Genomic DNA, 21675 nt, shown 5'->3' on the forward strand with positions numbered 1-21675 from the left:
TCAGCAGTGTCCTGGAGACTGATCTTCAAATCCTGAAGACTCCAGGCCAGTCCTGGAGGGTTGGCAACCCTACTAAGCGGCCATTAATTAGTGGGCAGGAGGGCGGGCAGCCTGACACCATCCCCACTGCTCGTAAAATTATGGCGGGGTGGGGCAGGTGGGTAGGTGGCAGGAGCAGCACCCATAGCAGTGCACAGAACTTTATGCCCCCTCACCCCGCACCCCCCCCACCCCCCCACCCCATCTGCCTTCCAACCTGCCCTTGGAGAAGTGTAAAATTTCACCCAAGATTACAAAGCTTTCAGGGGCTTTTGCAGCATATGATTCAGTGAGCCACACAATTAATACTGTAACAAAACAATTCACATTTACTGATACAACATCATTGGGCTTTGTTTTCACAGCGTCGACTTTACGGCAATGCAAATGAGTGCAGATGTGCAATTGCAGCAGCATCTTGCTCCTGAATTAGGATTGCCATTACAGCTCTCAAATTAGAATCTTAATACAGCCAGGAGTCTCACTGCAGTTTATGGGCCGAAATAAGTTAATCACTGATGTGAAGTATGGGCTTCATCTCCCATTAGTTCCTGTTCAGATCTCCTTAGCAAGGCCTGCAAGGACTTAAGTGTAAAACAGATTTTCTGCAGAGTTTATACACATATCTAGAATACCCACTACACTGCATGGGGAACAAACCTATTTACTTTGTAAAGTGTCACTTTAGTTGGCAATAATAGCACATTTGAAAGGTTTTTTTCAACACTTCATTTGACCAGTTCAGGAATGATGAGGCATTAGCTCACAAGAACTATTAGCATATTCATTTGCACAGCTGCAAATGAGCCGGTTAGTGCTTTGCAGATTGTTGCTGGTTGATTCGAGTGGAGAAATGTGATAAACCCATTCTAACTGACCTCCATCGTGATGCCAAGTCCTTCCTAATTGTTTGCATGAAACGGAATTCTCTCTGTGGAACTAAATTTTCCCCACATTTTGGAATTTTGAATGAACACACTTCTTTTTATTTGTTCCAAAGTTATGGAATTCCAGATCTAAAGAAAGAGGATGGGGGATGGGCAGCCTGAACTGCTTCATGCTCTCAATACAAATTTCCACAGGAAGCAATGGACATCTAAGGACATGTCTAGTGACAAAGGTGTTGGTAATAACAGTTGTAACTTTAACCTTGAGCACTAATCATTAACCTTAACCACTAACTTCTAACTAGAACCATAGATCCTTACCAATGACCTCAACACCATAACCTTAACCCTTAGCCCAAACCACTAACCCCAACCCCTAGCCTTGAGCCTAAACAGCACGCTGTCAAAAGTGTCTCACATGGCTGGCTGCAATGTCATCAGTTACTGCGTCATCTATTCAGATGATGTTGCCTTCCAAAACAGCGTTTCTGACATGCCTTCCTTCTTCCTGAGCCAAGGTTTCCCCACCACTGTGGTTGACAGGCCCTCAACCGCGACCAACCCATCTCCCGCACTGCTGCCCTCACACATTCCTCTCCCTCCCAGAAACATGATAGGGTTCCCCTTGACCTCACCATTCATCCCATCAGCCTCAGCATTCAAAGGGTCATCCCCTGCAATTTCCGCCAACTCCAGCATGATGCCACCCCCACCTTGTCAGCATTCCGTAGGGACCGTTTCTTCTGTGACACCCTGGCCCACTCCTCCATCACCCCTAACACCTCATCCCCTTCCCACGGCACCTTCCCATGCAATCGCAGGAAGTGTAACACTTGCCCCTTTATCTCCTCCCTCCTCACCAAGGCCCCAAACACCACTTTCAGGTGAAGTAGCGCTTCACTTGCAGCTCATTCAAGTTAGTCCACTATATTCACTGCTGTTCTACATTGGGGAGACTAAGCGCAGACTGGGTGACCGCTTTGTGGAACACCTTCCCTCAGTCTGCATGTATGACCCCGACCTTCCTGCTGCTTGCTATTTCAATTCACCATCCTGCTCTCATGCCCACATGTCCATCCTTGGCCTGCTGCAATGTTCCAGTGAAGCCCAACGCAAAACTGGAGGAACAACACCTCATCTTCTGATTAGGCACTTTACAGCCTTCTGGACTTAACATTGAGATCAACAACTTCAGACCAAGAACTCTGTCCTCCATTTTGATCTTTTAAAATTTTTTTTCCCCAAACCCCTTCCCCACAGGGACAACTGTAACTTGTTTTCATGTTTTGCTTTCTCAGAGCGCTGACCCTTGTTCTGCTGTTAACATATTCTGCTATCTTACCTTTATGCCATTATTAGCACCTTCTTTAGTCTTTAACACTACCATTAACATTCCGTTTGTTTTGTATCTATGACATATTTGTCGAATCTCCCTTGAGCTCCCACCTATCCCTGATTTTCTATTTTCTCCACCTGCTCATTCTCCTCTTAAACAGAATAAAATCCATCACATTTCTACCTCTCTTCAGCTCTGGAGAAGAGTCATATGGACTCAAAACATTGGACGGAATTGGACGGCAGCGGGATTTTACATATCCACCAAAGTCAATGGAGTTTAGAATGGCTCGCACCACCTTATAAAGGGAAATTAGGGATGGGCAATAAATGATGGCCTAGCCAGCGAAGCCCACATTCCTTGAATGAATAAAAAAATTAATTATAACATAATTGATATTTATACACCCGTTTAATGAAGCAAAACATTTCAAGGTGTTTCCTAGCAGAACTATCAGAGAAACATTGAGCCAAGGAAGGAGACATTAGAATGGGTGATCAAATGTTTGGTCAAAGAGGTAAGTTTAAGGAACATCTTAAAGGAGGAAAGAGAGGTGGAGAGGCAGAGAGGTTGGGAAGGCATATCAGATCTTGGAGCCTAGACAGCTGAAGGTATGGCTATCAATGTTGGGGTGAAATAAGAGAGGATTGGACCATCTCCCCATGACGTTCAATAGCATTACCATTGCTGAATCCCCAACTATCAACATCCTGGGGGTTAACATTAACCAGGAACTGAACTGGACCAGCCATATAAATACTATGGCTATAAGAGCAGGTCAGAGGCTGGGGAATTCTGTGGTGAGTAGCTCACCTCCTGACTCCCCAAAGCCTGTCCTTGGTGCAAGGCGCAAGTCAGGAGTGTGATGGAATACTCCCCACTTGCCTGCATGAGTACAACTCCAACAACACTCCAGTAGCTTGGTGCCATCCAGGACAAAGCAGCCCGTTTGATTGGCACCCCATCCACCACCTTAAAACATTCACTCCCTCCACCACTGACACACAGTGGCAGCAGTGTGCGCCATCTACAAGATGCACTGCAACAACTCACCAAGGCTCCTTCGACAGCACTTTTCAATCCTGTGACCTCAAGCATCTAGAAGGACAAAGGCAGCACATGGATGGGAACACCGCCACCTAGAAGTTCCCCTCCAAGCCACTCACCATCCTGGCTTGGAAATATATCGCCATTCCTTCACTGTCGCTGGGTCAAAAACTTGAAACTCCCTCTCTAACCACACTGTGGATGTACCTACACTACAGGGACTGCAGCAGTTCAAGAAGGCAGCTCGCCATCACTTTCTCAAGGGGAATTAGGGATGGGCAATAAATGCTCGCCTAGCCAGCGATGCCCACATTCCATGAAAAAAAAAATTTTGGGAATGCATGAGAGGCCAGAATTGGAGGAATGCAAACCACTGGAAGCTTCTAGGACTGAAGGATGTTTCAGAGGTAGGGAGGGGCGAAGCCACGAAGGAATTTGAATCCAAGGACGAGAACTTAAAATCAAACCAACGAAAGCCAAGATGTGGTCTTTTCAGTCATTCCTCTCATGGAAGTGCGAGGAGTTGAGCAGCATAATTCAGCCTGTCAAATACGTCTAACTTTTCCACAATAGGAGAAGTGGACCTGGAGTTAGTATCATGTTATCACCGTTATGATTGAAACGACAACCAAGCAGATCTACACTTGGGCAACTAGCTTCTTCCACAAATTTACCTGTGTCACCATGGCAGATCAACAATCCCAACTTCTCACCGTGCCTGAATGGTTTGCTGGGCTCTACCAAATTGCAGAATCAGACAGGGGTTCGGCATATGAGAGATCATAGAGTGTGGCAGTGGCTCTCAAATCTTTTTTGCCCTCAGACCACTTAGACGAGGCAAAAGCCACATCAACGTCCCCCCCTCGCCCGAGTGCTTACCAGTCCCACTCCACCTACTTTCTCTTGTTTCCACAAAAAATTCATCCAAGTTAATGGGAATTTATGGGAACTAAATATTTTACTGCTTTTTCGGTACTAAGTGGAATAAATTTATGTGCAATAATTTTATTAAATATAAGTAAATTATTAATTCATGGCAGAAACAAAAGTATAGATATTTTCATATTGTAAACATTAATACTACATGCGAACATGTTTGTTTGAAGTATTCTAATATGAGTTATACCATAAACTATAATCTTCAGAGAAACTAATGCTTAACTTACATCTTTATTAATCAAACTATATCAACAGTAACATAAATCTTGCTTATGAAACAACATTGTTATTGCTCGTGCTTATGTTGATTTATGCTGCATATGTGGTAGCCGGTCTGGTTGTGGACATCATGAAGTGATGGGGATGAGGACTCGGGCCTGTTCTCTCATATGGCCTCAGCATGATATTGTGTGTCAGTGACTTGTGTTTTGCAGCTGCCTGCAGACCACCTGAAGGACCTTCACGGACCATCAGTGGGTCCAAGGGCCATACTCTGAGAACCACTGGAATATGGGGCATGAAATGCAAAGATACTGAATGGTGAAGATGACAGCACGATCTACAACAGACATACACACACAGATACACACAGGAAGAGACCACACACACACAAGCACAAACATACATGCACAGACACACTTGGACACACATGGACAAATACACACAGACGCACAAACAAATAGAGAGAGGGAGAGACACACACACACAAACAGACAGAGGGAGACACAGTCACACAGACACACAAACACGTGCACACAAACACACAGATATACACACTTAGACACACACAGGAAGAGACCACACACACACAAGCACACACATGCATACACAAAGACACACATAGACATACATGGACAAATAAATATAGACACACAAACAAACAGAGAGAGAGACACACTGACACACAAACAGACAAAGAGACACACACACACACACACATATAGAGACACACATACCCCCAGACACTAAAACATACTCAGGGCTGAATTTTCCTGACATCATCAGTGCCCCAACGGTTGGAAAATTTCCAGGCCCCAATCCCACATCGACCAGAGATGTGTGACAGTTAGAATCTTTCTAGAGATGGCCAAATAAGAAGACTCCTCTGCGTTTGTCATCAAATTAGGGATGGTGGGCATGTTCCTGATGCAGTCAGCCCAATAGGAGGGCTGGAAGCAATGGACTGACAGCTGCCCTACTGGCAGAGGTGGGGCTGCTGAAGCAGGTATGGAAGAGCGAGGGTGTCTCAAAATGGAGGCGCCCTTGGAAGTCTTTTTAATACCTTAAAATGTGGAGAGCCCACAGCTTGTAGGGCCATCAATATGGAGAGGAAGCCCTTTCACAGGAAGGGTTCTGATCGAGGTTGCAGCCTTTGCACTTTTGTGGTGCTTTCATGTGGTTAGTGAGATAATGCTCCAATGGCCTTGCAGGTGACTGCCTCAAAGATGTTGCCAGCCTCCACCTCAGCGGGGGCCAATCTGATGGCGAGAAAATCCCAGCCACAGTCTCAATATCCCCCTAAGTGGGGTATTAGGCAGTAGGGCAAATTTGTTGGCTCTTCAGCCTTTTAAGCCACGTCCACCTCTACCATCACACACACACACACACACACACACACACACACACATGGTGACACACCCAGACACAGTGACACACCCAGACACGGTGACACGGACAGACACAGTCACATATAGACAAAGTAACACACACAGACACAGTCACAGACACAGTGACACACACAGACACAGTAACACACCCAGACACAGTAACACACACAGACACAGTCACAGACACAGTGACACATCCAGACATTGTGATACACCCAGACACAGTAACACACACAGACACAGTAACACACAGAGACATGGTCAGACACACAGACACGCAGGGATTTGACAGGGCAGACACTGAGAGGATGTTTATCCTGGCTGGGGATTCTGGGGCATGGGAGCACAATCTCAGGTTAAGAAGTTGATCATTTAGGACAGAGATGAGGAGAAATTTCTTCACTCAAAGGGTTGTGAATCTTTGGAATTCTCTACCCCAGAGGGTTGTGGATGTTCCATTGTTGAATATATTTAAGGCCGGGATAGACAAAATTTTGGCTTCTCAGGGAATTAAGGGATATGGGGAGCGGGCTGGAGAGTTAAGTTGAAGCCAAAGATCATCCATGATCGTACTGAATGGCGCAGCAGGCTCACCAGGTCGTATGGTCCATTCCTGCTCCTATTTCTTATGTTTTTGGTCATGAGTAGTGTGGGAAAACCCAAGAAAAAGAGGAGTAAAATTTCCTAAAAAGAGGTCACTTGTCTCCAGGAAACTGAATTACACAGAATAGGGGGATCTGTAGCCCATCCAGTGACTCTCAAGAGCGATGTCAAAGGGGCGTACAGTCCGAGGACAAGTCTTTTCAGGGAAAAGCATGTGAGTCATCCCCTGCTACCCTTTCCCCCCTCCTCACAGTTGGCCACAGAGTCACAAATGGTAGAGTCCTTGGAACAGGTGTCTGCTGTCTTTAAGACCAAGGGTAGTATGTGGGAAATTACAAAGAGGGAAGGGCAAGTAAGGAGAAATAATAACAAAGGCTATTAACACCAAGGTGCCATAGCTACCTCTATATCTTTTTCAGAGATGAACACACAGATAAAGGCAAAATGGTGCTGGATCGTTTAAGCAGAGTTAATAAAAAAGTTATATTACTTTTGTAATAAATGTTGATGGCACTCCATTTGGAAAATAGTGTGGAATTTTGATCACCAATAGAATGGTTGTTATTGTTCTCAAGAGAAGTTTATGAAAGGAAAAGTCAGGGATTCTGAGCTGAGAAAAGACAAGGCAAGGTGATCTAAATACGAGAGTTAATTACAAGGTGAGCTATTTAGAAAGAGATTCAATTGTGAGGTGATCTAAATTCCAAGTGATGTAATTGGGAGGTGGTGGCATAGTGGTCTTGTCACTGGGTTGACAATCCAGAGACCCAGGGTTAATTCTCTGGTGACCTGGGTTCAAATCCCACCATGGCAGATGGTAGAATCTGAATAGAAAAAAAAATCTGGAGTTAAAAGTCAAATGATGACAATGAAACCATTGCCATAAAAAGTCATCTAGTTCACTAATTGCCTTTTAGGGAAGGAAACCTGCTGTCCTTGCCTATCTGTGACTCCAGACCCACAGCAATGTGTAAATGCCCTCTGAAAAGGGCAATTAGGCCTGGCCAGTGAATCCACATCCCAAGAACAGATAAAAAAAATTGCAAATTGATCTAAATGCGAGGAGATTTAATTGTGAGGCGATCCAAATACAAAGTTTAAATTTGAGTTGATGCAATTATTAGCAGAGTTTCTGGAAAGGGAAAAGCATATTGAGGAATCGTGTGAAGAGGCAGTTAATAGAAGCTTAGCTAAATGATGTGCCTGTTGGGCCAATGTCTTTATGCACCCTATTTATTGTTACCGTAGTCAATATCTTTCTCTTGCTGCTCTGTTTGTCAAAATTGCAACAGTGATAATGCTTCCAAAACACTGTGGCTGTGAAGCATTTTGGGATATCTTGAGGTTGTGAATGGCACGATGTAAATGCAAGCTGCTGTTGTTGTGAAGAATTGTGACTAGAAATTTAGATAAAATGGCTGTTGCAAAAGCAGTCCTCTTAAAGTGGGTGTATTGTGATAGCCTGACAATTGCCAAGGCAAAAAACTCGATAAGAGTCAGAGAATGGTTTTCTGATTAAAAATGAAATCACAGTTTAGTATTTCAGTCATGCCTTACTTGTAGAAAATGCCGGGTCAGTCGATAATTTTGATAGTTGGCTCTTAGATTGTTCTTTTTTTCATTCATGCGCGAGATGTGGGTGTTTCTGGCTAGACCAGCATTTTTGCCCATCCCTAATTGCCCTTGAGAAGGCGGTGGTGAGCTGCCTTCTTGAACTGCTGCAGTCCATGTGGTGTAGGTACACCCACAGTGCTGTTAGGGAGGGAGTTCCAGGATTTTGACTCAGTGATAGCGAAGGAACGGCGATATATTTCCAAGTCAGGGTGGTGTGTGGCTTGTAGGGGAACTTCCAATTCTTAACATTGATTAAGGAGTCAGATGCATTAAATTCTCAGGAATACTACACAGTGCCATGGGGAAAGTTCTATTCACTTTTTTGCTCAAATCTGGTGGACATTACACTAGGCCAGTAAGGTTTACATTTCTCTAGCCTTGTCCAGCGATCAGGGGTTAAGTTGGGATCTGTGGCTGTGTCTGATCGGTCTGCAGTTAGATAATCAACTTCAACCAAAGTGTGAGTTTCCTCACCAGCTGGTTGGTGTGGATGAAGCACACAGGAGGAGTCACACTCTCCGCTCCACAGACAGAACAGAATCTGGCTTCAGAATTTCAGTGTCATAAAAGTGGTGAAAGTGTGAGAATATCTGAAAAATATACATCAGTATTTACATTCCAGAAATATGAAACCTGTGATCCAATGAAGAACAGGATCAGACTGTGTCAGAGTGTTCTGGGCAGGGTGGGGGGAGCAGGTCATGTGATGAAACCTTCAGAAATATATTCAACCAGAACTAGACACCACTGTGTGTGTTACTGTATTTGTGTGTGTTATCCTGTCTGCGTGTGTGACTGCATGTGTGTGTGACTGTGCCTGTATGTATGACCGTGTCTATGTGCATTCTAGAGAAATGTCTGTGTGTGACTGTGTCTGTGTGTGTGACTGGATCTGTGTGTGACTATGTTTGCATGTGTGTGACCGTGAGTGTGTATGACTGTGTCTGTGTGTCTTACCGTGCCTGTGTGTGTTACTGTGTTTGTGTGTGACCGTGTCTGTGTGTGTTACTATGTCTGCGTGTGTGACTGTGTCTGTGTGTGTTACTGTGTTTGTGTGTGACCGTGTCTGTGTGTGTTACTATGTCTGCGTGTGTGACTGTGTCTGTGTGTGTGACCGTTTCTATTTGTATGACCATGGCCTGAATGTTTCCCTCGTCGGGCGCGTACGGTTGGTGGGCCTGAGAGTGGATGGGAAACAGGCCCTGACTGTGATTTTACATTGGATGGTCAATTAAGGTCTGCCCAGCATGAAATATGTCTTCTGAATGGTCAGGAAGGGCCGGGTGGGAGCGGGGTCCTGTCGGGCACTGAGTCCAATGGTGACCCGGTGGGCTGGGTCCGCGGGCCAGGTCTTCAGCTTCATCAATGACCTTCCTTCCATCATAAGGTCAGAAGTGGGGATTTTCGCTGATGATTGAACAATGTTCAGCATCACTTGCGACTCCTTAGGTACTGAAGCAGTCCATGTCCAAATGCAGCAATACCTGGATAATACCCAAGCTTGGGCTGACAAGAGGCAAGGAACATTTGCGCCACACAAGTGCCAGGCAATGACCATCTCCAACAAGAGAGAACCTAACTACCTCTCCATGACATTCAATGGCATTGCCATCACTGAATCCCCCACTATCAACATCCTGGGGGTTACCATTGACCAGAAACTGAACTGGACTAGCCATATAAATACTGTGGCTGCAAGAGCAGGTCAGAGGCTAGGAATCCTGTGGCAAGTAACCCACCTCCTGACTCCCCAAAGCCTGTCCACCATCTACAAGGCACAAATCAAGAATATGATAGAATACTCTCCACTTGCCTGGATGAGTGCAGCTCCCACAACACTCAAGAAGCTTGACACCGTCCAGGACAAAGCAGCCCACTTGATTGGCACCACATCCACAAACACTCACTCCCTCCACCACTGACACACAGTGGCAGTAGTGTGTACTATCTACAAGATGCACTGCAGCAAATCACCAAGGCCTCCTTCGACAGCACCTTCCAAACCCATGGCCACTACCATCTAGAAGGACAAGGGCAGCAGATAGATGGGAACACCACCACCTGGAAGTTCCCCTCCAAGTCACTCACCATCCTGACTTGGAAATATATTGCCGTTCTTTCACTGTCACTGGGTCAAAATCCTGGAACTCTCTCCCTAACAGCACTGTGGGTGTACCTACACCACATGGACTGCAGCAGTTTATGAATGCAGCTCACCACCACCTTCTTAAGGGCAACTCGGAATGGGCAATAAATGCTGGCCCAGCCAGTGACACCCACATCCCGTGAATGAATTAAAAAAACCGGCAAAGGCAGCTTCCTGAAGGCTGCCAGAGGAGAATCATTAAACTCAGTCCGGAGACTGGAGCAATGGCCTCACCAGTGGCAGGAAACTTCAGGCAGGAGGGCAGGTCGGGTGGGCACTCGGCCCCCCATTTCTCAGACGAATGCCTCGTGGTCCTCGTGGAGGAGGTGGGTGTCAGGCGGGACACCCTCGTAACCAGGGATGGCAGGAGGAGGCCACCGCACCAGACCAAAAAATCTTGGGAGGAGGTGGCAGCCGAGGTCAGCAGCCATGACATTGTGAGGCGCACATGAGTGTAGTGCCACAAAAGATTCAACGACCTGCTGCGCTCAGCAGGGGTGAATACTGAGTTGGCGTGGATCAGTGTGGAGAAGTGTTAAGGGCTGGCCATCCCTCTCGTGAAGCTCAGGGGTGTTAGAGTCTGAGTGCCAACTGTCAGAGCCGGCCAAGGGGGTGAGCCTTGGCTGCTTGGACTGAGTGCCTTGCAGTTCGAGGGCCATGGCTTGGATCTGCCCTGCGAGGTGTTCCTCAGGTGGGGTTGGCCAGGCTGCAATGGCGCTGCAGGTAGAGAGTGGACTAATCAATGCTCCTCTGTCCTTTCAGGAGAAGAGGAGCCATAATAACATCGAGAGGTCAAGGACAGGCATCCTAATCTTCAGACGGTACAAAATGGATTCATTGGAGCTGGAGAGCTGCCACCCACCTCGGTCAGTTGGTCGTGGAGAGGCAGGAGTTTCTGACAAAGGTAAGAGTGCAGTGCACAGAGGTGAGAGTGTTGGATTGTGCAACACATCATTAATGGGAGCCTCAAACCTGGAGTCCCGATTGATCATTGAAAGACGATGGCACCATGATGCAGATCTCGATTGTTTTACCAGGGTGCCTGGCATGCACAGTGACAGTGTGGTGACTTAAACTAATGACATCATTGTTCTCCCTTAGATTCGCCAGCACACACTTGAATGCAGGACCCTGAAGAGCCACCCTCGACGTCAGAGGACCACCGGGTTTCAGATGCACCTGCGTCACACTCTCTGAACCAGGCACCTGTGCAGCTACCAGCATCTTGGTGGACATTAGATCATTGGCTGGAATGTCGGAGCACAGTGGTGAGGGCACTTCACACTCACTTGAGGAGCAGACGGAGGCAGAGAGTGCCCACGGCATCGGCAGTCGGAGGACTGCTGGAGACCAGAACGATTCGAAGGCAGATGATGAGCCTCTGGAGTCGTGCATTAGACAGCAGATGCTGGGTGTCCAGTGGGATGTGAGGGAGGACCTGTTGGAGATCCATGAGTGTTTGTGTGCCATGGTCTCTGTTGTGGAGGAATCCATGCAGAGCATGCGCGCTGCATTGACCCTCATCGCTGAGCGCACTGCCTCCTCCATTTAGATAGTGGTGACTCTCATGGAGAGATAGCTCCAGGGACAGAATCAGGGGCTCCTGGGGTTGTGCTCAGACCTACAAGCCCTCACACAGGCACTGACCTCAGGTGGTCAGTGTCAGTGTGGGAGATGGATGAGGCACCCAGTCTCCCAGCTAGGTGCCTGTCCATCAATAGCGAGCAGAGAGATCCAGAGCGATCTCACATTGGCACATGACCTGCTTATTGTCTCTAGGGGCTCCTCTCAGGGAGCTCTGGATGACGGCAGCAGCTCCACTGCCTCTCTGCCAATGATCATGGTATCTGATGAGGCTGTGATGACTGAGGAGATGCCAGTCTCCCAGGCAGGGCCAACACAAGCTCCATTGGCCAGAGGACGACTGCCAAGATCATCAAGGCCAACAGGACATCACAGTCGGCAGGCTGTCTCCAATGCCGCTACCAATGAGGGGGCTGCAGCAAGATGCAGCACTTGCAAACATAAGTTTAAGGCACCATGAGGACAAGAGGGACTGTCCACTGGTGATCTTCTGTTCTGCCATGTGTTGATAATATGTTTACTGGTGTGGCCATTAACACCAGATGTAGTTCTGTTTATTTGTTGTGAATGTCAAAATGATATAAATTTTGCTTTCATCTTAATGGCCTGAGTAGGCTTCACTTGATTTTACTACACCAGTATCTAACACTGGACTTGAGTGGCTCTATTTATTGCACAGGCACTGAGTGGACTTTGGGTTCAAAGGAAAGGGTCATTTCAAACATCTGGAATGGAGGCAGCAGCCTTGGCATGAGGTGGAAGCCGATCTTTGGCAGCCTAGCTGAAGGTGCGTTGGATCAAAGAGTCCCTGACTCCATGAAGGATCCAGAGGCCTGCCTCCATGTCCTCACTGTTCTCCTCACTTTGCTCTTCTTCTGACTCACTACTGGATTCATCCTCTGGGGCCTGTGGAGCTGCCTCAAGATCCTCATCCTCCAGTGGGTCCCCCCTTGCCAGATTGTGGAGAGCGCAGCATGTAACCACTATCAGTGACACCCGCTCTGGGGGGTATTGTTGTGCTCCCCCTGAACGGTCCAGGCATCGGGAGCACATCTTCAGAAGTCTTATGGTCCTCTCTATCACCACCTGTGTGGAGGCATGACTCCTATTATAACGCTGCTCTGCCTCTTGGGTGGCAGAGAGGCGACATAAGCCATCCTTTCAATAGATAGCCTTTGTCACCCAGAAGCCATCCATCCAGCCGGGCTGGAGCACTGAAGAGTCTCAGCGCCTGGGAATGGCTGAGGATGTAAGCGTCGTGGGAGCTGCCTGGGTACCTTGCACAGACTTGCAGAATCTGCATCCCTATCTGGACATCCATGGAGTGAATCCGTTCATTTTGACGAAGGCACCGGGCTCACCCGTTGGTGCCTTGATGGCCACGTGTTCAGTCAATGGCACCCTGGACGCAGGGGAAGCCAGCAATCGCCGCAAAGCCTCTGGCTCGCTCAGCCTGGCTGGCCTCATCCGTACGGTAATGAATAAATGCCATTACCTACCTGAACAGAGCTTCTGTCACCAGCTTGATGCAAATGTAGACAGCTGATTGGGAGACTCCACACAGATCCCCCACTGACCCCTGGAAAGAGCCCCAGGCACAGGAGTTGAGGGCCACTGTGACCTTCAGAGTCACTGGCATGGGGTGTCCACCCACACAGTTGGAGATGACGAATGGAGGTCACCATCTCCCTGGAGAGGTGGAGTCTCCTGCGGCATTGCACCTCAGATATATTGAGGTAGCTGCATCACTGCCTGTAAACCTTGGCTGCGAGATAGTGGCCCCTTCCAACTTGGACTTCCTGTTGGCCCTGCACCCCTTGTGCCTGTGCCTCTCCTCCCACAGGTCTCTCTCCTGGAAGCTGCAATGGAACACCTGACCTCCTCTCCCTTCTGCCCCTCTCTTCCTCCTCAGAGGAGGTGCCGCTAGCAGAGACCACAATCCCCATTACCAGGGTAACAGTAGGCTGTGTGGTGCCTGGGAGGGTCCACACGGTTAAAATTCTCTGGGGACCCTGGAGACACCAACGAGTCCTCAAATGAAGCCTGGAAATGCTAAGACTGAAGCTCAGAATGGAGATGAAGCTGTCGAGTTCAAATAAGCAACCAGCTGCCAACTATCTCCTAAACTCCTCACGGCTCACACTGGCAAAGCTGCCGACCCTTTTTATCCCACCCTTGGATGAGATTTTGTTATAAGCGGACTGCTTGGCTGTCCGTTTTACCTGTACGACGAGCGCGAAATCACATGGGCAATGTAAAATTGTGAACAATTGCCTTTTTAATGGCTTTAAGTGGCCTTTTAATCGATGGCGGGTGCGGCTGACCCAAAGATTGCTCGCATGCAGGATGATGTCAGGATTTCCGCCTGACGTCATCTAGCGTTATTTCACATCTGTTCGGGTCGGGCGCTCACCCGTCCGCAAGGCGTGAAATTCTGCCCCATGTCTGTGCATCTTACTATGTCTGTGTGTTACTGTATCCATGTGTGTTACTGCGTCTATGTGTGACCATGTCTGCAATGTGTGTTACTGTGTTTGTGACTATGTCTGTGTGTTACTGTATCTGTGTGTGTTAGTGTGCGTGTGTGCGTTACTGTATCTGTGTGTGTTATGGAGTATGTGCATGTTATGGTGCCTGTGTGTGTGGCTGTGTCTGTGTGTTTGTGTCTTTGTGTGTTACTGTATGTGTGTGTATGATCGTGTCTGTGTGTGTGACTGTCTCTGTGTGTGCTACTGTGTCTGTGTGTGTCACCATATGTGTGTTTGTTACCATGTATGTGCGTGCTACTGTGCCTGTGGCCTTGCCTACGTGTGTTACTGTGTCTGTATGTGACTGTGTCTGTGTGTGTGACTGTGTCTGTTACTGTGCCTGTGTTACTGTGTCTGTTACTTTGCCTGTGTGTGACTGTGTCTGCCCGTGTTACTGTGTCTGTGTGTGTGTGTTATAATGTCTATGTGTGACTATCTATTGCTGTGCCTGTGTTACTGTGCCTGTGTCTGTGTGTGTTAATTTCCCTGTGTAACAGGAAGCAGAGAGTAGGCATAAATGGGTCTTTTTTAGGTTGGCAAGGCGCAATGAGTGGCGTGCTACAGGGATCAGTGCTGGGACTTCAACTGTTTACAATTTATATAAATGACTTGGATGAAGGGATTGAAGGGATGGTTGCTGAATTTGCTGATGGCACAAGGATAGGTAGGAAAGTAAGTTGTGAAGAGGACATAAGGAGGCTACAAACAGATATAAATAGATAAGTTAAGTGAATGGGTAAAGATCTGGCAAATGGAGTATAATGTGGGAAAATGTGAAATTGTCCATTTTGGCAGAAAGAATAAAAAAGAAACATATTATCTAAATTGTGAGAGATTGCAGAGCTCTGAAGTGCAGAGGGATCTGGGTGTCCTGGTGCATGAATCATAAAAGGCTAGAATGGAGGTACAGCAAGTTTTTAGGTAAGCTAATAGAATGTCATCATTTATTGTGAGGGGAATTGAATACAGTAGTAGGGAGGTTATGCTTCAGTTGTGCAGGGCATTGAGGAGACCACTTTTGGAGTACCGTGTACAGTATTGGTCACCTTATTTAAGGAAGGATGTAAATGTGTTAGATGCAGTTCAGAGAACGTTTACCAGACTAATACCTGGAATGGGTGGATTGTCTTATGAGGAAAGGTTGGACAGACTAGGCTTGTATCCGCTGGAGTTTAGAAGAGTAAGAGGCAACTTGATTGAAACATATAAGATCCTGAGGGGTCTTGACAGGGTGAATGTGGAGAGAATGTTTCCTCTTACGGAAGAACCTGGAACTAGGGGCCACTGTTTAAAAATAAGGGGTCACCCATTTAAAACAGAGATGAGGCAAACTTTTTTCACTCAGAGGGTCATGAGTCTTTGGAACTCTCTTCCTGAAAAGGCAGTAGAAGTAGAGTCTTTGAATAATTTTAAGGCAGAGGTGGATAGATTCTTGGTAAGCAAGGGGATGATAGGTTATTGGGGGTAGGCGGGATGCAGATTTCAGGTTACTATCAGATCAGCCATGATCTTATTAAATGGCACAGCAGGCTCGAGGGGCTGAATGGCCTACTCCTCCTGCTCAATGTTCATATTTTTGTATGTTCATATGTACCCCTGGGCTCACCTCCATGATACAGTGGGTGAGCGGGCGCTGAAATCAGCAGCCTGCCCGCCATATTTAGATTAACAATTAAGGGTCAATTCGGCCTGTTATCAAACCAATTGACCCTGATAATGAACTATCCATGTCATAAAAGGTTTGGTGTGGCTGGAGTGGGAAGCCTGGTTTTTTTTTTACCTCAAGTGCTTAAAGGGTGGGAAGGAAGGGAGGGTTCACTCTTTGGGAGCTGCCCTCTGCAGATTGCGTGGTGGCCCACCTTAGGTTGAACTCCTCCTTCTTTCTGACCCGGTCCCTCCCTTAAACCCCACTGCACCTCTCCCTAACCTATCCAAACCCTCCCAGCTCAAGACCCTGGACTTACCTGCTCCGGGGATCCAAGGCCTTGGGTCCTTTCTTCCCCTGCATTCGCGGCAGTGGCCACTGCTGCCTTCCTGGTGCTGCCAGAACTGATGGAGCTGCCGACAAATCGGATTGGCCGGCAGCTGCAGAAGGTGGTAGAATGAGGGGCAGAAGTTCCACTTGGCCCTCATTAGTCTGTCCCGCAATGCTTCATGGCTATGGAGCAGGTTGGTGTGGAGCGTGTTGGCTCCACACCGACATGGTTTCCAGTAAGTATGCAATCTGTTTCCCCCCAACCCCTCCACTGTTTTATTCAACCCCGATGTGTTTGATCCCACTTTTTTGCCTTGGAGCCCATTTTTCTTGACCATTCTTCTGTGAAGTGCTTTGGGACATCATTCTATGTTAAACCACTACACAAATGCAAGTTGTTTTTGCATGACATTAGTAACAAATATATTGAAACATTCTTTGCCCATTAGTTTAACAAACGTGTCAATCCATTTACATTAAAGGCTGTGTTAAAACAGCAGATGAAGTTCATATTAAGATGCTTATCATTAATATTACACAGGGAGATTTCAACTTCCATGTAACAAACATAAAAAGGATGCATTTAGCAGCGCCTGCCATGTCCCCAGGATGTACCAAACTGCTTTACAGCCATTTAAGTACTTTTTTTTAGCAGTATACTCACTATTGTAATTTAGGAAAAATAGCAACCAACTTGCTCACAGTGAACTCCCACAAACCGCGATGAGTAACTGGATGATCTGGTGTTGTGATATTGTTTGGGGGATGAATATTGGCCAAGGCTCCAGGGAGAACTCTCTGATCTTCTTCAAAATAGTGCCATGGGATCTTTTATAGTCACCTGAGAGGGCAGGTGGGGCCTCGATTTAATGTCCTATCTGGAAGACAGCTCCTCCACCTGTGCATCACTCCATCAGTACTGCACTGAAGTGTTAGCCTGCATTATGTACTCAAACTTTTGGAGTGAGGCTTGATCCCACAAACGTCTGACTCAGAGGCAAGTGTGCTAGCACTGAGCCATGGCTAACACAGCTCCATACTGAACAGAAATCAATAAGTGTTGGAAGACATATGGAATTGAAGGCTATTTTCCCCTCCGAAGTTGAAGCAATTTCTTCAGTGGTCTAGCAAAAAAATAGCATTAACACTCTCCACATCTTAGTAAACAGAGGGATGGTGAATTAATTTCCTTTGGTCTCCCTGGGGAATGGCCTGCTTAGATTAATACATGACGACCAAGAATTGCGAATCAATCTGTGCCACAGAGCCAGGAAAGATAGAAGCAACAGGTATTAGTCGCAGAGGAGACATATACCTGCAAGTCAAAAGTGTTGGGGGAATTTCCTTGAAGCTGCTCCCTCTATAACTCCTTCAGAAGTGTGGTAAAATTAAGGCTTCTGGTGATACTATGGTGACAAAGTGGCAGCAGCTTTGAGGCAATCTATTGTCTCAGAGCAACCATTTTAGTTTTCAGTAAAGAGCTTGGAATCCATTTCAGAATTGGGTCACCACAACTTTCAAAAGCACTTATTCATACATCGTACATAAAAAATATATGCATGCATGAGAAACCCATCTCTAATGGTATGAAAATTCTACGCTTACAGTACATTATGAGATGTTTTAATACAGTAACTAGGGAGGAATAGATCCAATGGTAGGAGAGTCAATAACTAGAGAACACAAATTTTTAGATAATTGCTGAAAAATACTGGGTATCGAATGAAGAGAAATTCTTTATGCCACAAATTGTTATGATGGAGAGTGCATCACCTGAAAGGGGAGTGGAAGCAAATGGCTTCTATTTGTTCTGTATGATCACACCAACTTACATTGGTGTATATGGATACATTTGCTACTTGGTGTATATTTCTGTATTCATGTACTTGTGGTTCTATTTTTCAGGCACTATCAGCAGATATCTGGGCTGTAAGATTACTTCTGCTTAAACTTTTGTTCTTTTTTCTGCCTTAACCTACTTTGAATTAGTAGTCTTCAGTAATTCTCCCTGCAGGTGGATTTGCTCTTATCAGTCTTCCTGTAACTGCTTGTACGAATGCTAATCCATTCTGTACTAGGGTACCACACTAAACTATGGGAGTTCCATACCCATCACTCTCGCTGTCCTATTATTTCTACGTTACAGTGTGCACTGACTCCTCCAGGAGTCCATTTGACAGCGGAAAATTTGGACTTGAAGAGGTGTGAAATGAAATCCCATTCTTTGGCATGCTGCCTGAAGTAATCTTTTACAAACTGTAGCCCATTAGGTATTTCATGTCTGGAGAAAATTGGTTTCATGCAATTTATCACCATTTTGCAAGTGACGTTGTGTAGTTTGCTCACCTCTAGGTAAATGGACTAGTAATTAGTCACAAGCGAGCAGTCTTTCCCTTGCCAAGTGAACAAAACAGGACTGACACTCTTGTACTGTTGATTTGAGCTTCAATGGTTTAGTCTATATTTTAGACAATGATCAATGTCCTGAATTGTTCTGGATGAAAACAGGACTCCCTAAACCCAATTTTTATGTTTCTCTTCGCTTGTATGCCCTCATGAATCTTTTGCTGATTTTTTTGCATGGTCTCACTTGCATAATTCCATCTTTTACTATTAATTCCTCTTTCCAAGTCTAATAATTTTTCATGTCTTGTTTTACTTGTGCCCATCCTTCATTATTGTTTATTTCAGTTTAACAAAGGACCTACCCCTTTCATTCTGAGTTCTGATTAGCTTCTACAATATCTACAATAGCCATTAGCCATGCAGTACCCTTGTCTGTTTTATCATTTGCATTCTGGTCTACTGCTCTTGGTGCTGGATCAGTGCTGCACTTAAAATTTGCCCAGTGTGTGTGATACCTTCACTTTTGCCACCTAATAATTGTTGCAGGGTCTTTTCAAGACTAATGTTGGAGCCATTACAGGCTGAATGAACTTTCACTGGAAGATGCTAAGATTAACAGCTTGTTCTCGATCTCTGGATATCTTAAATCTGTACCGGTGAATTAATGCCATATATCACACTTTTGCAGTGACTTATTCCATCGGTGATGCATCACTTGGAATCTTTATTGGCTTTTCAGGATCATAGAACTTTGGAACCAGTTCTTACCTGAGCATTTCCTTTTATGGCTTGCCACATTTCTTCCTGCTTATCCAAAACACTGCTTCCTATATTCTAACCCGTTCACCCATCGTCCCAGTGCTTGTTGACCTTCATTGGTTCCCTGGCTTCAGTTTTAAAATTCTTATTCCACTGTTCCATTCATGGTCTCGGCCCACTCTATCTCTGTAACTTCATGCAGCTCTATAACTCTGAGAAATCTGCGTTTCCCCAGTTCTAGTCTCTTGTGCATTTCTCACATCCCTCGCCCAATACTTGGCAGCTATGCTTCCATCCACATAGGGCCTTGGCTCTGAAATTGCCTCCTTAGTCCGCTTCTTGACTTCTCTCTCCTCCTTTAAAACTCTCCATAAAAGCTATCTCTGTGGTCACCTGTCCTAATGTCTCTTTTGGCTCATTGCTTTTTGTTTTAACTTGATTACACTCCTGTGAAGCACTTTTACTAGATTAAAGGCACTATATAAATGAAAGTTGCTGTTGTATCAGAACTAGCTCCATTCAGCAGTATTTTCTTGCAGCTTTGCAAAATCTGATACATTTTTCTCCTTTGAAAATTTGACGAGAATGTGCTAGTTGATCGATAATGCCTAGAAACTTCCCCACATCTCTCTTGTTGGTGGAGTTAGTATGGATAGTGTAGTACTTGTAAGACTTTCACATTGCCAGATTGAACATCGTCACCAGCGGGGATGTCACCAACAAACTCAGCTCAGGGGCTCCAAGTAGATATTTATCTCTGAATTTTATGTCGATTCTTCCGATAACTTTAAGTATCTTCTGATCTTCATGTTCCCCTTTGGATGAACACTGCACCATTTTGCCATCCATTAGTGTTTAGATAGGGTTAATCTGCTCTGTGTGTTAAGAGTGGTTTAATTACAAACTTCCAGAGCGATGTCAAAGGGCAGTCATAATTATAATTACCTCTCATAAGGAGTACTGTAAATGCCAAAACATGAAACGTGCTTCATTCAGTTTCAGTTGCCAGAATGGATCTGACTTGCTGCGGTATCTTGCAATAGCAAACTAGGCTACAATCTCATTTTAAATTCGAAGCTTGTGGTTTTCCCTTTTACTGGGCTGGATTTTCATCCTCGAGGCAGGTAGCAAGAGTTGGGATAATTCTTGGCTAGGGCCCGCCCACCTTGTGAGAAAGTGCCAGGAAAGACGGGATTTTCATTGTTGGGGGCAGGGGATGGGGTGGACGGGTGCAAGCTGCAGTCGGGCCAGCTGACCTGGGAAAGCGCAGGGGCTGCTGGGTGCTGAGGCAGGCTGTTTAAAAGGCATACCTCGGTGCTGGGGGATTTTGTCCCAGTTCTGAAAAATGTAAGGCCCTCTAGCCCTCACACCCCACACACTCCCTATGCCCCATCCATGCCACCTCATGCCCCAAACAGCCCTTCGTGACCCCACATGACTCCCCATGCTGAGGTAAGGTTCCCACCACCCCTTATGGCCCCTCATGCCCCCATGCCAAGCTATGGCACTTGCATGCCCATTCACCCACTATACGCAGTATAGATCCAATGAATCCTATAGTGACAATAGTATGTGTAAAAAAAGCTTTAAAAAAGTCATTTATTGATAACTTTCAATTTTCTTAAAAAAACTCCTTTTTACTATGGGCCAACGCAAGTTTCAATTATCCAGCCTCTTTATAGTATCAATATCTGAAACTGCATGCATTTGAAACCTTTTTATCTTGTGTAAATGAACATTGTGCAATTGACAGAAGAGATCAGAGAGCCAGAGCTGTCAATAAAGCAATGTTTTCCCTAAGGCTTGGCTGAGAGCCCAGAAATTCATTAGAGCACTGAAACACCTGAGCCCCAGGGAAAACATTGCTTGATTGCCAGTTCTGGCTCTCTGATCCAGCATGACCATCCAGTGCAGTACTGAGGAAGTACTACACTCTAGTTAGGTGCTATATTTCAGATGAGACATCAAACCAAGGCCCCATGGACCCTCGGGTGGATGTAAAAGATCCCATAGCACTATTTCAAAGACAAGCAGGGGAGTTCTCCCTAGTGTCCAGGCCAAAATGCATCTCTCGACCAATATCACAAAACCAGATTATTGGATCATTGTTACATAGCTGTTTGTGGGGCCTTGCTATGTGCAAATTGGCTATCATATTTCCTGAAACAGTGAACACTTCAAAAAGTGCTTTTGGATGGCCTGTGTTCATGAAAAGCACTATATAAATTCAAGTCTTTTGTTTCTATGTTATGTAAGCAACTCACT

General features: G+C 46.0%; 1 protein-coding gene across 1 annotated transcript in view; it reads right to left on the bottom strand.

The window, feature by feature from the left end:
• LOC144695879 (glycoprotein endo-alpha-1,2-mannosidase-like protein) overlaps positions 1–21675 on the bottom strand; it is a 60479-nt gene that overhangs the window by 28669 nt on the left and 10135 nt on the right. The gene's annotated exons all lie outside the window — the stretch shown is intronic.

Source organism: Cetorhinus maximus, chromosome 21, assembly GCF_964194155.1.
Source record: "Cetorhinus maximus chromosome 21, sCetMax3.hap1.1, whole genome shotgun sequence".
In the NCBI taxonomy this organism is placed as follows: domain Eukaryota; kingdom Metazoa; phylum Chordata; class Chondrichthyes; order Lamniformes; family Cetorhinidae; genus Cetorhinus; species Cetorhinus maximus.